The sequence below is a fragment of the Syngnathus floridae genome, chromosome 15 (assembly GCF_059516105.1).
Source record: "Syngnathus floridae isolate MCC-2025c chromosome 15, RoL_Sflo_1.0, whole genome shotgun sequence".
NCBI lineage: Eukaryota > Metazoa > Chordata > Actinopteri > Syngnathiformes > Syngnathidae > Syngnathus > Syngnathus floridae.
In genome coordinates, this window is record NC_142427.1 from 4,255,003 (window position 1) to 4,268,996 (window position 13,994).

The 13,994-nt window shown below is 44.1% G+C and overlaps 1 protein-coding gene across 13 annotated transcripts in view; it reads right to left on the reverse strand.

The window, feature by feature from the left end:
• Positions 1-13,994, reverse strand: part of LOC148385953 (RNA-binding protein Musashi homolog 2) — a 202,373-nt gene that overhangs the window by 79,272 nt on the left and 109,107 nt on the right. The gene's annotated exons all lie outside the window — the stretch shown is intronic.

Genomic DNA, 13,994 nt, shown 5'->3' on the forward strand with positions numbered 1-13,994 from the left:
AAATGAAAATGGCATAGTAAAAAAATAAAATCCAAGTCGAATACAGACCTGTCTAATTGATACTATAATTTATTAGTAGTTTTAGCAATTGAGATTGCGCAATATCAGATGATTATGTACAACACACAACAGTTACTTTAACTTGCTTTTTACATAATCCACAACCGTAACAGATGGCAGAACATGCTCTTGTTTTGCAATGGAGCATAACATTTAATTACTCATATTGTCAACCTTTTTATGATTATTGCAACCCACGAACGTCAGCTCTATCATGGTGAAATTAGGTGAACAAAATAAATGTATCTAGTCTCTCGAACTTGAGGAAAGGACTATAGCTTTCAAACAGAAGAACTGTGCCCCAGTGTGATCACCCATTAAGCAACAGATATTTGAACACAAAAGGTGGAGCAACACCTGCAGACAATAAATGAACACTATTAGCTGTGTATTCTATCCTCTAAGAGGAATGCTTCCCGAGGAGCTGAGGTAGTCTGCACTAGTAAACAGTATGGAATAATAATTGGAATGATTTTGGTTAACTTTATGCTAGAACCATTTATTTCCATCATGTAGCATGTAGCGCACAAATAGGGCGCTTTGCTACTGCAAAACATCTGTGTAATAGAGAAAAAGCTAAGCTGCATGTAATTACGAAACTTGCACCTGCACCTTTTCAGAAAAGTATGTCTGCTTCAAAAGATGAAAAAGCTTTTCAGTTGGATAGAATGATTGTGCACACCTGATCTCTGCCACTCCGAGCAGAGATCAGGTGTGCATCGATCCGTTTACATACTTAAACCGTCAAGATGCATTCAAAACTCAGGATGCTCTTTCCAGATGTGACAAAACCCTGAAATCTGACAAGCAGTATTTTTTTTTTATGCTTGCTGCATGCAAAATCACATGGAAAATGACCGCCTCTTTTCTTGTGTTGAAAGGGGAGACAAAATCGAAGTTATAATCTTTAATTTAGCCATTCAGCCACAAATGTTTACTGATGGAAAGCACCCACGGGGGATATTTAGATTTTATTACCACTTTCTATCAACAGTCGGATTCATTAGGTAACATTTGCTGCTAGAAACGGCATATTCCCCCCCCCCCTCCCCTTTTGGCTGTCTGTAACAATTTGCCCGGTCCATCGAATAAACACCTTTTAACAGTCAAACAGTCATTTTGGCATACTGCCTGCAGTTGCCTCGAGGATATTCAACAAGCACCGCATGCAAGCAAATACATTGCCATAAAAACGATAAAGAAAGTGCCTTACTGATAAACATATTGCCACTTCATCAAAACTCGATGAAAATCGAGCACTTTGGAGAATAAAAAGTCTCATTTTGTCTGCTGCCAAGGGTGAAAGTGTCTTGGCAGAGTGTGTGGACGAGCTTTGACAAGTTGGGCCATCTACAAGAGATGTGTGGCGATGATTTGGATTGGGTTGTCTGGGTTCCCCGATGCATTCATGGTGCCAAAATGTTCTCTTCCTCTCTGAGTGAGTGTCTAAAATGGACACGTGGCCCTGCTGCCACTGCTGCTACTACCCAGGAGTCAGATTATATGATAGGTCCATTATTAATGCAATGTTTCAGCTGGAAGAGACGTACAATCATCTTGGTGCGGCCATCGGAATGAGCGGAAGTGGCCGCGCCAGTGAAATGGGCACGCTCTTACTTGGAGTTGAACGAGGCATGTCAAGGTATGCCACGGGATGTCATGTGCCCCACGTTCAAGCCCCCAGATGCTCACCCACATGCCACAGATTCTGCACCATGTCCAAACAGATGGTATATCAATGATGCTTGTGCCATTGCCACATACAGTAGCTTCCTGGTAGCCAAATCGGGAGGAGGAGAATGAATGAAAGACAGGGGATGACTGAATGAGTCAGTGCTTGGAAGCCAGACAAGAGGGAGGATCATGGGCAAGAAACCAGATCTTCCAATGAGTACAGCGGGATGAGTAGGCTATGCCAGAGGAAGCCAAAGAGACAAAACCCTGCGGATGAAGTGTTCTCCTTGTTCCATCTGCTCCTCAGAGCAACAGAGAAAGAAAACTCAGAGGAATCGCAACTGAGTCATGTCGTGATTTTGTCTGTGATGGGAAAATAGATCAACAACTAAGATGCTGAAAAAAAAAAAAGAGTTACAATTTGTCTCCGATTGTTTCCACGTTCAAACTGTGACAGCATCACATGTTGTTGAGTCAAGTTGTGTTTGAAATTAAAACTGGATTTAACCCAGTATGGGTGCGCAGTGAAAACAACCTTTGTCTGTTCTGTGTTTAACCTTCAGTAGTTCACGTCGCTAAACTTGGAAATTTGCTAAGTTCTGGATAACGACTTTTCCATACATTGATATTTCTTTGCCAAAGTTTCCTTTGAAATGTATTTTGTGATCCGAAGACTGTGAGACTGCAAAGGAGGTTTCTTCAATCAACCCAATTAAGATTTCACTCACCGAATTAATTTTCCATGCACATGAAAGAAAAAGTAGACGTAAGGAGAAATTCGAGGCATTATCCTTGCATTTCAGCAACAGTGGTGGTAGACAGAAAAAAAACAACAACCCCTAAACGGGTTGCATGTTTTTTTTTTCTGATCAAACATTAAATCAGACCACGGCAACACATTTCATAAAAGTCAAAGTCAAAGTCAGCTTTGACTATATGATATGATATGATATTATATGATAATAAAGGCTTTCAGCAGCTTTGAAATATTGCAACATCATTTTCAACAACATTTAACCAGCAAACCCATCAATAATTTTATTTACATCATCCACTGCAGTGAAATTTGGCACCAGCTAAAACACAAGCAAATACAATGGTGCTGGTGAGCTACGCCTGTTGTCATCATCCATTCTAATCTGGCCCACCTTCACCCTGCTGTCAAAACTGCTCTCCACAATTCACTTTGACGGCGTCAGCTGAACTCCAAGACTTTACCAGCCACTGTAACGAGCGCTGGCCTCCAGATCCAAAGACACATGGGTCCCTTCTCGACACTTTACTCGTCGGTTGCAAGACTTTGCCACATTCACTCCAAGTTTGTCACCGCTGGAGGCTTTTCTTCGACTTACAAATCATTCATCCAAGAAGTCACTAAATGACCTTATGCAAAGTGAGCATAAACCGTTTTCAATAATACTGGCTGAATCTAAAACTTATTTGCCGTTTTTGGTATGCCGCTGTTTGATCAATTTCCAAGTGTATACGTCTGTTTGTTACTCTCCACACTAAGTGCCACATTATCTGCATTAACTTGGAGGACAAAGCAGGGCACACAAACACGCCGCCAAGAGACACAGACAGAAAATAGATGGAGTAGCGACACACACTATTTTAATTATCCCCTTGTCTAACCTGCCCTCCAATTATAAATAAGAATGTATCTAATCCCTCTATTGATGCATGAAAGACGGGACAATAACACGGCACCTGAACGCAAGCCGAATAAGAAGTACTTTCATGAAAAAAAGAGGCTAAACTGAGCTGATTAGAGCAAATCTCGGTTCACATTCACGACTCAGCTAACATTTTTTTCCAGACTTAAAGGTTCATAATGTTGCATATTTGTATAAACTATGAGAGAGTGGAGAGGCTTCATCACCACCAGAGACAGAAGCCATGATGATGTTTATGATAGCACAGTTAAACGCTAAGGAGACTGCAGAGATTGGCATAATGAATATGCACCGGCTAATTTATGATCACTCATTTGGAGCATCTTTTTTGGCGGCTCAGCATTGAGTGAACGGATGTTGCTTTTATATATTGCTCCTCTTCAGTCTGAAAATAACATAGGATTACAGTCCCAAATGGAAAAAGGTGGTCAGCCTCTCTCCTGATTAGTGGAGTATTACATTGACCTGCGTGCCAGGCGATTTTGTACGTATTTGGCACAATATCATATTACAAAATATCTCAGGAGAGTTTAATAGAAAGCAAACAACAAATAATATCAAATAGAATCAAAGCTGAACCCCTTTGGTGGTGAGATAGACATTTGGCAAACTGGGTTAAATGTTTATTTCCTATCGATATTTTTTAATGTGGTAAACCTAACCCCGAAATGATATCCTAATAAATACTTTCCCAGCGCGTAAAGATTAACGCTTTTATCCATCCATATTTTTGCTTTGGAACATGGTAAAAAGCTTTTCTCTTTGTTCAGGTGTCTGGACTGATTCTCTCCTCATATGTCATGTTGCTTGTCTGTGCCAATCCTATTGCGTGTACATTCAAGCCCCCCAGCCGTGACAACAGCTTAGAAAATGCTACAGTGCAGCGTGAAGGCATCCTTTTACAGCAGAGGAGAGTGATGGAGAGCCAGCACCATGTTATGTCCAATGGTCAGATAAGCTCCGGAGGCTCAAATCCAGTCCTTCACTTCTGTTGGAAGCAGACGGCAAAGCTGTCGTGCTTGTTTCAAAAGAAAGACATGCTTTCCAACATGTGTTCTACAATGACTACAGCATTCAAAAAGACGTTATGACAATGTTAATATGTTACATGATGTGATTTTTATACAAGCGGCGTGGCCTGTGCAGCAAGGATTAAGACCTAGTCAGGCTAACAGAGATGGCCTCAATGAAACTATTGATCTCAAGGGAAAGATAAACTGGAGGTTTAGTCAGTTATTTACCTGCCAAGACTTATTTCTTCTTGTAATCCCGCTTCAGTGTTTCAGTTTAAGTTATCAATCCAGGCACCTTGGGGGGTCAGCCTGTTCTCAAAACGAAGCATAAATTGACATGGCAACCTAATTATGTTAGGGTTTCATATTTGACCATTAAACTCCACATAAAGAATATTCTATTAGCTGCAGGATGGTCTGACTACCTTTATTCTCAATCCACAGGGAACTGTCCAGAGGATGAAAAGTGCCCACAGCTGAATACATTCTCAGCTCTATTCATATTTTCAATGTCACTGCATGCTGACACCAATAATCATGATTGTGTCTACTTTAAAAATCTTCATCTTGTACTCATCTTAGTTGATGGGAGAGTTGGCATGCAGTCGCAAGCATGCACTGTGAGCAGAGCATGTTTAGGGCAAGAGAAGTCACAAGAGGACTTGGCAGTTCTTCTCCATCCCTGCTGTCTGGAAAGACAAGTTAATAAGATGGAGCAGTCCCCGGAGGCAACAGCCGGCGAGAATTATCACTTTGAAGGCGGCCAGAAAACTCCCAAAAGAACCCAAAGAGGACCTATTAATTATCCCCTCTCACTGCAGCAGAAAAAAAAAAAGGTAATTTGACAGCTTGGAAGAGCGGGATTGTTGAAAAATAAGGGAATTTCCCCTCACGTGACCCAATCTTTACTTTTCTCAATTTATATCTTTTCAACTCTCTGGACTCTGTATGAAAAGCAATTCATCTCAAGTGGGAGCACGGGGTACCATGTATACGAGTATCTCTTCTCCTGACATGTGGCATGATGAATAAATCATGTTGCACGAGACCAAGAAGAGAGAAGCCCCTTCCTCCTTGCGGGTGCGCGTTCACTTAGCATTCCTCCCATTCATCGAAACGAGCCAACAAAAGCAAACACGGGTACAATTGTCAGCTCGCTCAGGAAACATTGATCATGGTACAATTTGTCCCATTTTATTACAGCACTTGCAATTAAGACTAATTGAGGAGTGGGGAGGGCAGGTGCAGACAGGAAGATAATTTTGCACCAATTAGCAGTGCGATAACTGTCTTTGATATTGCAAGACATATTTGCATTTTCATGGAATGTTTCTATTGGTTGCTTGATAGACAGGCATCATCAAAAACAAGACGATCATTTTACAGTTTGTTAGCCCTTGTGCAATTTCCAGTAGCAGATCAAATGAAATCCATTTAACTTTAACTCAAACGTTCGGCTTTGTAATCCATTTAACGGCTTTGTTATCAAGTCCAGCAGGCATTTGAGACACCCAATCTCTCTCTCTCTCTCTCTCTCTCTATATATATATATATATATACACATACATATATACACACATATATATATATATATATATACACATACATATATATATATATACACATACATATATATATATATATATATATATATATATATATATATATATATATATATATATATATATATATATATACCTTACCAACAGTCAGTGTGGGTCCTTAGGCAAGACCCTTAACGATACCGCCTACCTCAGAGATAATGAGAGTACAAGAAACGAAAGACATGCCGGCTCAGACGTCGCCCGAACAAACAAGGTCTGCGTCAGGTGCTGGGGAACCAGAGCACCCTGATGAAAAATGGGCTACTGGAACAAGACACAAATGGGCGAGATGCGAGAATAAGGATCTGTTGGAATGCTACGACTCCAGAGGGGTTACATGCGGAGAATGCGGGAACAATGGCAACTTCGATACCCACAGTCAACACTATCGGCCAAGCAACTGGTAGCTCAATGTTCCAATATCCATAAACGGCACCTGCTATCACAGCTCGAGATTGATGAGATACAACACAAATGCCATAGCGAAAGTCAACCAGAGCACCAGGTCAGAGACGAGTTAAATCCATGTACAAGTCCAGAGGTTGGGTACGAAACCCCAATAAGCACAATCAAGCTGAACGAGGCAGCAACTGACCTGAAGAACAAGATCATGGCGAGAATGAATGCTCGGGAACCTAGATACACACTGCAGAGGCTAAGTGAAGTACCCTCAGAAAGTCTCCTAGAAGATGTGAATGCAGCACTGACATCAATTCCTACGGCCACCATCACTGAAACCAATGAGCCGATATACACCTCAGCAGCAGTGATCCTATGATTGGCTACAAGAAGAATGACCATATGCGACCACAACAGTGCCCACCATGGAAGAGAAGGCTGGAGGCCAAAATCAAGATAGCACGGAGAGAAGTGAGCCAAATGACAGAAGCCCAGAAAGGTGCAATGAAAAAGCAAGTTCCCAAGAAATACAGCCAGATGCCCATACCTGAAGCACTCGAAACTGCCAAACAAAGACTCCAAGCCTTGGCCAGCCGCCTAAAGAGGTACATAAGAGAGAATGAAGCTAGACGAATAAACAGGTTGTTCACAACACAACCAGTGAAAGTGTACGCTCAGTGGCAGGGGAATAATAGCAGAGCAGACCCACGGAGACTGGCAACTGAACAGTACTGGAAGGATATATGGGAGCGGGAGGCATCACATAAGAAGGATGCACAGTGGCTGGTGGCTCTGAGAAAGGACCACAGCAAGCTCCCTGAACAGAACCCAGTAACCATCACAGTGGCAGACATCCAGAGAAGAGTCTCAGGAATGAAAAACTGGACAGCACCAGGCCCTGACATGATCCACAGCTACAAATGAACCAGTTGCTAAGGGATGGGACTCACCCTGAATGGCTAACCCAAGAGCGTACGATCCTGATCCAGAAGGATCCTTCAAAGGGTACAGTCCCATCCAACTACCGGCCAATCACCTGCCTCTCCACAACATGGAAGCTGATGTCGGGCATAATATCAGATAAGATCAGCGGGCCCATGGATCAATACATGAGCACTGCTCAGAAAGGGATTGGTAAAAATACCAGAGGAGCAAAACATCAGCTCCTGGTGGATAGAACAGTCACCCAAGACTGCAGAACCAGACGTACCAACCTGAGCACTGCCTGGATTGATTACAAGAAAGCATATGACTCAATGCCACATACTTGGATCACTGAATGCTTGAGGCTGTACAACATCAATGGGACTCTGAGAACCTTCATTGCCAACTCGATGAAACAGTGGAAAACCACACTTGAAGCCAATGGCAAGCCACTTGCACACGTGACCATCAAATGTGGTATATACCAAGGAGACGCTCTGTCCCCAATGCTGTTCTGTATAGGACTGAACCCCCTTAGCCAAATAATCAACAAGATGGGCTATGGATACCAACTCAGGAATGGGGCCACCATCAGCCACCTGCTCCCTTCGGGGATGGGTTAAATGCAGGGACAAATTTCACCGCACCCAGTTGTGTGTGTGACAATCATTGGGACTTTAACTTTAACATAAAGCTGTACGCTAAGAACGAGCGGGACATTGACTCCCTGATCCACACTACCAGGATCGACAACTCTGACATCGGAATGTCATTTGGACTTGAGAAATGTGGCCGCATGGTGACTAAAAGAGGAAAGGTAATCCACACAGAGGGGGTCTCACTCCCAGAAGGAACAATAGCAGACATTGAGGACAGCTACAAATACCTTGGAATTCCACAGGCAAATGGCAACCTTGACGAGGAAACAAGGAAAGCAGCCACAGCCAAATACCTCCATCGAGTAAGGCAAGTCCTAAGAAGTCAGCTCAATGGCAAGAACAAGTCCCTAGTCATTAACAGCTACGCCCTACCAGTAATCAGATACCCTGCAGGAATCATACGGTGGCCAAAGGAAGATATACAGACCACAGATATCAAGACACGGAAGCTCCTAACCATGCATGGAGGGTTCCATCCCAAGTCCAGCACCCTGAGACTGTACACTAGCCGTAAAGAAGGAGGCCGAGGACTAGCGAGCGTGAGAGATCCATAAGTCCATCAGGGATAAAGCCCCAACGGATCACGTGCTCAGTGAATGTCTCAGACAATGGGCATCAAAGGAAGATGAGGTGCTGGAAGGACCATCATGGGAGGACAAGCCCCTACATGGGATGTACCACCGAAACATAGCTGAAGTGGCTGATATCCAGAAATCCTACCAATGGCTAGAAAGAGCTGGTCTGAAGGACAGCACAGAGGCACTGATCCTGGCTGCACAAGAACAGGCCTTGAGCACCAGAGCAATAGAGGCCCAAATCTACCACACCAGATAAGACCCCAGGTGTAGATTGTGCAAAGAAGGTCCTGAGACAATCCAGCACATAACTGCAGGGTGTAAGATGCTGGCAGGTAAAAGCATACATGGAGCGCCATAACCAAGTAGCTGGAATAGTGTACAGGAACATCTGTGCAGAGTATGGACTGGAAGTCCCAAGATCCAAGTGGGAAACACCTCCAAAGGTGGTAGAGAATGACCAAGCCAAGATCCTCTGGGACTTCCAGATCCAGACAGACAGAATGATAATGGCGAACCAACCGGACATTGCGGTGGTGGACAAAGAGCAGAGGAAAGCCGTTGTGGTTGACATAGCCATCCCAAATGATGGTAACATTAGGAAAAAGGAACATGAGAAACTTGAGAAATATCAAGGGCTCAGAGAAGAGCTGGAGAAGGCCTGGAGAGAGAAGACTTTAGTGGTACCTGTGGTCATTGGAGCACTCGGGGCAGTAACCCCCAAACTGGAGGAGTGGCTGAAACAGATCTCAGGAAAAACATCTGACATCTCAGTCCAGAAAAGTGCAGTACTAGGAACAGCAAAGATACTGCGTAGGACCCTCAAGCTCCCAGGCCTCTGGTAGAGGACCTGAGCTTGAAGGGAAAAAGAGACCACCCACGGGGGGTGAGGAGTTGATTTTTTTATATATATACGTATATACCGTATTTGCCGGTGTATTGGTCGACCTTTTTCGATCCAAAATCGACCGAAAAAAATCTACCTCGACTTATACACCGAGTCATAAAATTTAACTTCGTATTCATCGCTTCAAATGTGATGGTAACCAAGGCCGTTTCTCATGCATCTCATTGTGCGTTGCACTTAGAAAATTTTAACCGGGCGGCGTGCGCGAGTGCGCGGCCCGCTGGAAGTCGAATGAGGCTCCGCGATTTCATCCGCGGTGCTTATAAAGTGCCGATCCGCTCGGCGGGAGCTATTTTCGGCCACTTGGCGCGTGCGCACGGCCTCCCGGATGTGCCGAGCGGGTGCGCGAGCTCGCCGGCCGCTGGAAGTCGAATGAGGGTCCGCGATCTCCTCCGCGGTGCTTATAAACAGCCGATCCGCTCGGCGAGGGCTATTTTCGGCCACTTGGCGCGTGCGCACGGCCTCCCAGATGTGAAGGGCGGGTGCGCGAGCTCGCCGGCCGCTGGAAGTCGAATGAGGCTCCGCGATCTCCTCCGCGGTGCTTATAAACAGCCGATCCGCTCGGCGGGGGCTATTTTCGGCCACTTGGCGCGGGCGCACGGCCTCCCGGATGTGCCGGGCGGGTGCGCGAGCTCGCCGGCCGCTGGAAGTCGAATGAGGCTCCGCGATCTCCTCCGCGGTGCTTATAAACAGCCGATCCGCTCGGCGGGGGCTATTTTCGGCCACTTGGCGCGTGCGCACGGCCTCCCGGATGTGCCGGGAGGGTGCGCGAGCTCGCCGGCCGCTGGAAGTCGAATGAGGCTCCGCGATCTCCTCCGCGTTGCTTATAAACAGCCGATCCGCTCGGCTGGAGTTATTTCCGGCCACTGCGCATGCGCACGGCCTCCCGGAATTTGAACACATTTCGTCAATAAATTTCGCATATTTCTGATTGAATTGTGAAGTTTAATATGATGCAACAATTGAGCTCGACTTATACAAAGGATATATCATAAAATTGTAAATTTCCGTCGAATTTTAGGGGGTCGACTTATACACCGAGTCGACCTATACACCGGCAAATACGGTATACATATATATACGTACACATATATATATATATATATATATATATATACATATATATATATATATATATATATATACATATATACACGTGTATCTATCTATCTATATATATATATATATATATATATATGTGTGTGTATATATATATATATATATATATATATATATACATATATGTATATGTATATATATATATATATATTTTTTTTTTTTTTCAGACCCAAAGGGATCAGCATGGAGCCACCCCAAAAACCATTGGAGCAGAAATTTTAACACTTGCCAACAGTGGACAGATTTGTTATCTGCCTTCAACTCAGCTGAGATTTTTCAATTACCCAAAAAGCAACGAGGCAAAAATAGTCAGAGAAACAAAAATGTTCACATATTTATGTCAACACTTTTCACATTTTCTTCGTTGAAATGATGATAATGTGACCATAGCACAAGATCTAATATTCATGCTATCGTGGCATTTCGGAAAAGGCCCCAAAGTGACAGGCGAGAAAGGAGCCTGTGAGGACCAAATGTGAAAGTGTGACAAAATAGAAAAGAGAAATGGAGCGGAGGAGTGTCTGCGACAAAGACGGAGAGAGGGAGAACCAGAGAGAGAGATCAGAGGGCCGGGACAGAAGAACGGGCGACGACGATAAACGAATTCCCAAGTGAAAAGGAGGGACATGGAGAAATTACAGAACAAAAAGAGAAGACAGAAATGACATTTCTTAAGGGACTGCTGTGTGGCATGTGTAGGAAGAAAAATGAAATGTGAGCACCTGAGAGAGATGGAAAGGCATGGCGAGAAGGAGTAAGAATGAGTACGACCAAGAAACAAAAGGACAAAGTGTGTGACAGGTAAGATTAATTCATGAAAAATGACAGCAGCTCTCGTCCCCACTCTCCTGATTCAGGGGAGGAGGTCGGATTGTTTTAAGCCAGGTTCATGGATAGAGAAGCGCAAGTGATATGGATCCTTGAGGCAGATTTCTTTTTTGCTCTCTTTCCAGAAATGGGAGATGAATATAAGGTGATAAATACATGCAAAAAAACAACCCAGCTTTTCTTTTTGAAGGTGATTTTCCTGGTAGAGCAGAAAAAGACAAAGGTGAGGAGAAGAAATTGGGTTGGCAAAGAAAACATAAAAAACAACGGAGAATAGCGAGCCGCACAAGAGGGATTGGGCAAAAAATGTGAATAAAGATATGTGTGAAGTGACAGAAGCGAGAAAGAGTAAGCCAGGAAAAGATGAGAGAAGGCGATAAAGCCAGAAGAGCGACAAGTGCGTTTGATGCCTCCTCTCTTCACCCGTGGCACTTTGGAAGGAGGCTGGCGCACACGTGTTAGCCGGCTGGCACATGTATGCATAATCCCACACATACAATGAGCACACCGCTTGAGCGAACGTATTTCCGTTCCAATCAAAGCGTGAAAAGACAGGATTGATAAGGCGCCTGCCTGCTCATTTGTACTTCGGAAGGACTTGGAAAGCGCATGCTTGGCGTACACAAGCATTAAAATTGTTCCTCTGAGATACTAAAGGCACTACACGACCAAGGTTTGCTTGACAGACGAGTAAAGCGAGCCCTTCGGTCTTGATTCTCTGTGTCTCAAAGCAGAGTGTATCAAAGTCAGCACACGCTGCCATGGCAAGTCACATCAATGCGCACCTATTACAACTCACCTACAGAATCTCTCGTCCACATTTAGAAAAATATATCTGTGTACGTATGGCCTCGCTACCTCACACATATCTATGCTTTCAGCATATGCATGGCTGTACAGGTTTGAAAAACTTTCACTTTGACATGCTTACTATTGGCCAAAACGCCAGTTTCAACATGTCGGTACTTCCAAACTGTGTTGAGTAAACAGGCCTTAAAAGACCAGAGAAGGGAGAGAAAGAGAAGCTGACGTGTGCGATCAAGGTACGGTCTCCAAAGTTGACGTCGCTTTATCTCCAAACGTATCACACGTTGTCTTTTAAGTTTGCCTTCTTTCAACATGAGCCAGTCAAGATGACAGACGCACGTATTTTCACGATGGTGTGCGCCTTCCACTGCATCTTGTGTTGTCCTTTCCGTGCAGACCGAAGGCAAAACACAAAACGGCCATTGCACACAAGGCGTATTAATCACCCCACATGCATTCCTGAAATAACCTCATGAACTATTGATGAGCTGCCATAGCAAGGTCCCTGATAGCTGGGAGGTGTTTGCATCAGCCAAAAAGCCAGTGTGACGGTGACAGACGCTGTTAGAGATTCGCTCACTCCAACTTATTTTGCAAGAACCACACGGGAGACAAGTAAGTCCTTTTAGACACCTGCAGGTGGAGAGCTCACCCGTTGAAGGAATGAAGTCTAAACTCTCCCAACTGCAAGGACATATTTATTAAGAGAAACAGAGTGGGGGTAAGAGTAGGCTGAATAGGAAGCCCTTGTCCTCTAGTCAAAACATATCAGGGGGTGTTTTACGACCTTGTGTAGGATGGGACAAGCTATCTTATTCATTACCGGTTGCATTCCAACATAATCATACGATAAGGATAATCTGAAAAACCCTAACAGACGCCTCCCCTGACCCCCATCATTTTGCAAATTCAGATTTATTACGGCTTGCTATGAACTACACTCGTGTGTACACACAATGGTGGGTGTTCTGGCCAGGGCGTATTCTATGGAGGCCTTGAGGCATTTTGTTTTCACTTTTGCTAGACTTACCAACACGTTTTGTTGTCGTTTAATACCAAATCTAAATTCATATCCATCCATCCATCCATCCATCCATCCATCCATCCATCCATCCATCCATCCATCCATCCTCCATCCTCCATCCTCCATCATCCATCATCCATCATCCATCCATCCATCCATCCATCCATCCATCCATCCATCCATCCATCCATCCATCCATCCATCCATCCATCCATCCATCCATCCTCTATACTGCTTGTCCCCATGGGGGTCACGGTTCGTGCTGGAGCCTATCCCAGCAGTCATCCGGCAGTAGGCGGGGGACACCCTGGACCGGTTGTCAGCCAATTGCAGGGCACACAGAGACGAACAACCATTCACACTCGTACTCATACCTTTTATTTCGCCATGAAAATAAGTTATTACCAGTTATCCGTATTTGGGTGATACGGGCCTCTTTCAAGGTATCGACTCCTCAAATACTAAAGGTACTTTAAAAGAGTCAAATGTTCTGCCTGTAATTTTCAGATTTGTTATTGTGTTACGGCAGAGATTGTCAACTGGTGGTCCGTGGCCCTCTAGTGGTCTGTGGCGGTATTGCAAAATTGTGGACCACGAAATTGGAAATGGAAAAGAATTGTAACATTTTTCAAAATAAATTGTATTCATTAGTCAGACTTGATTTATTTTCCAGCTTATTTTGTGAATCATTTACCCATCCAAATTATGTCAAATGTAGCTGAGAT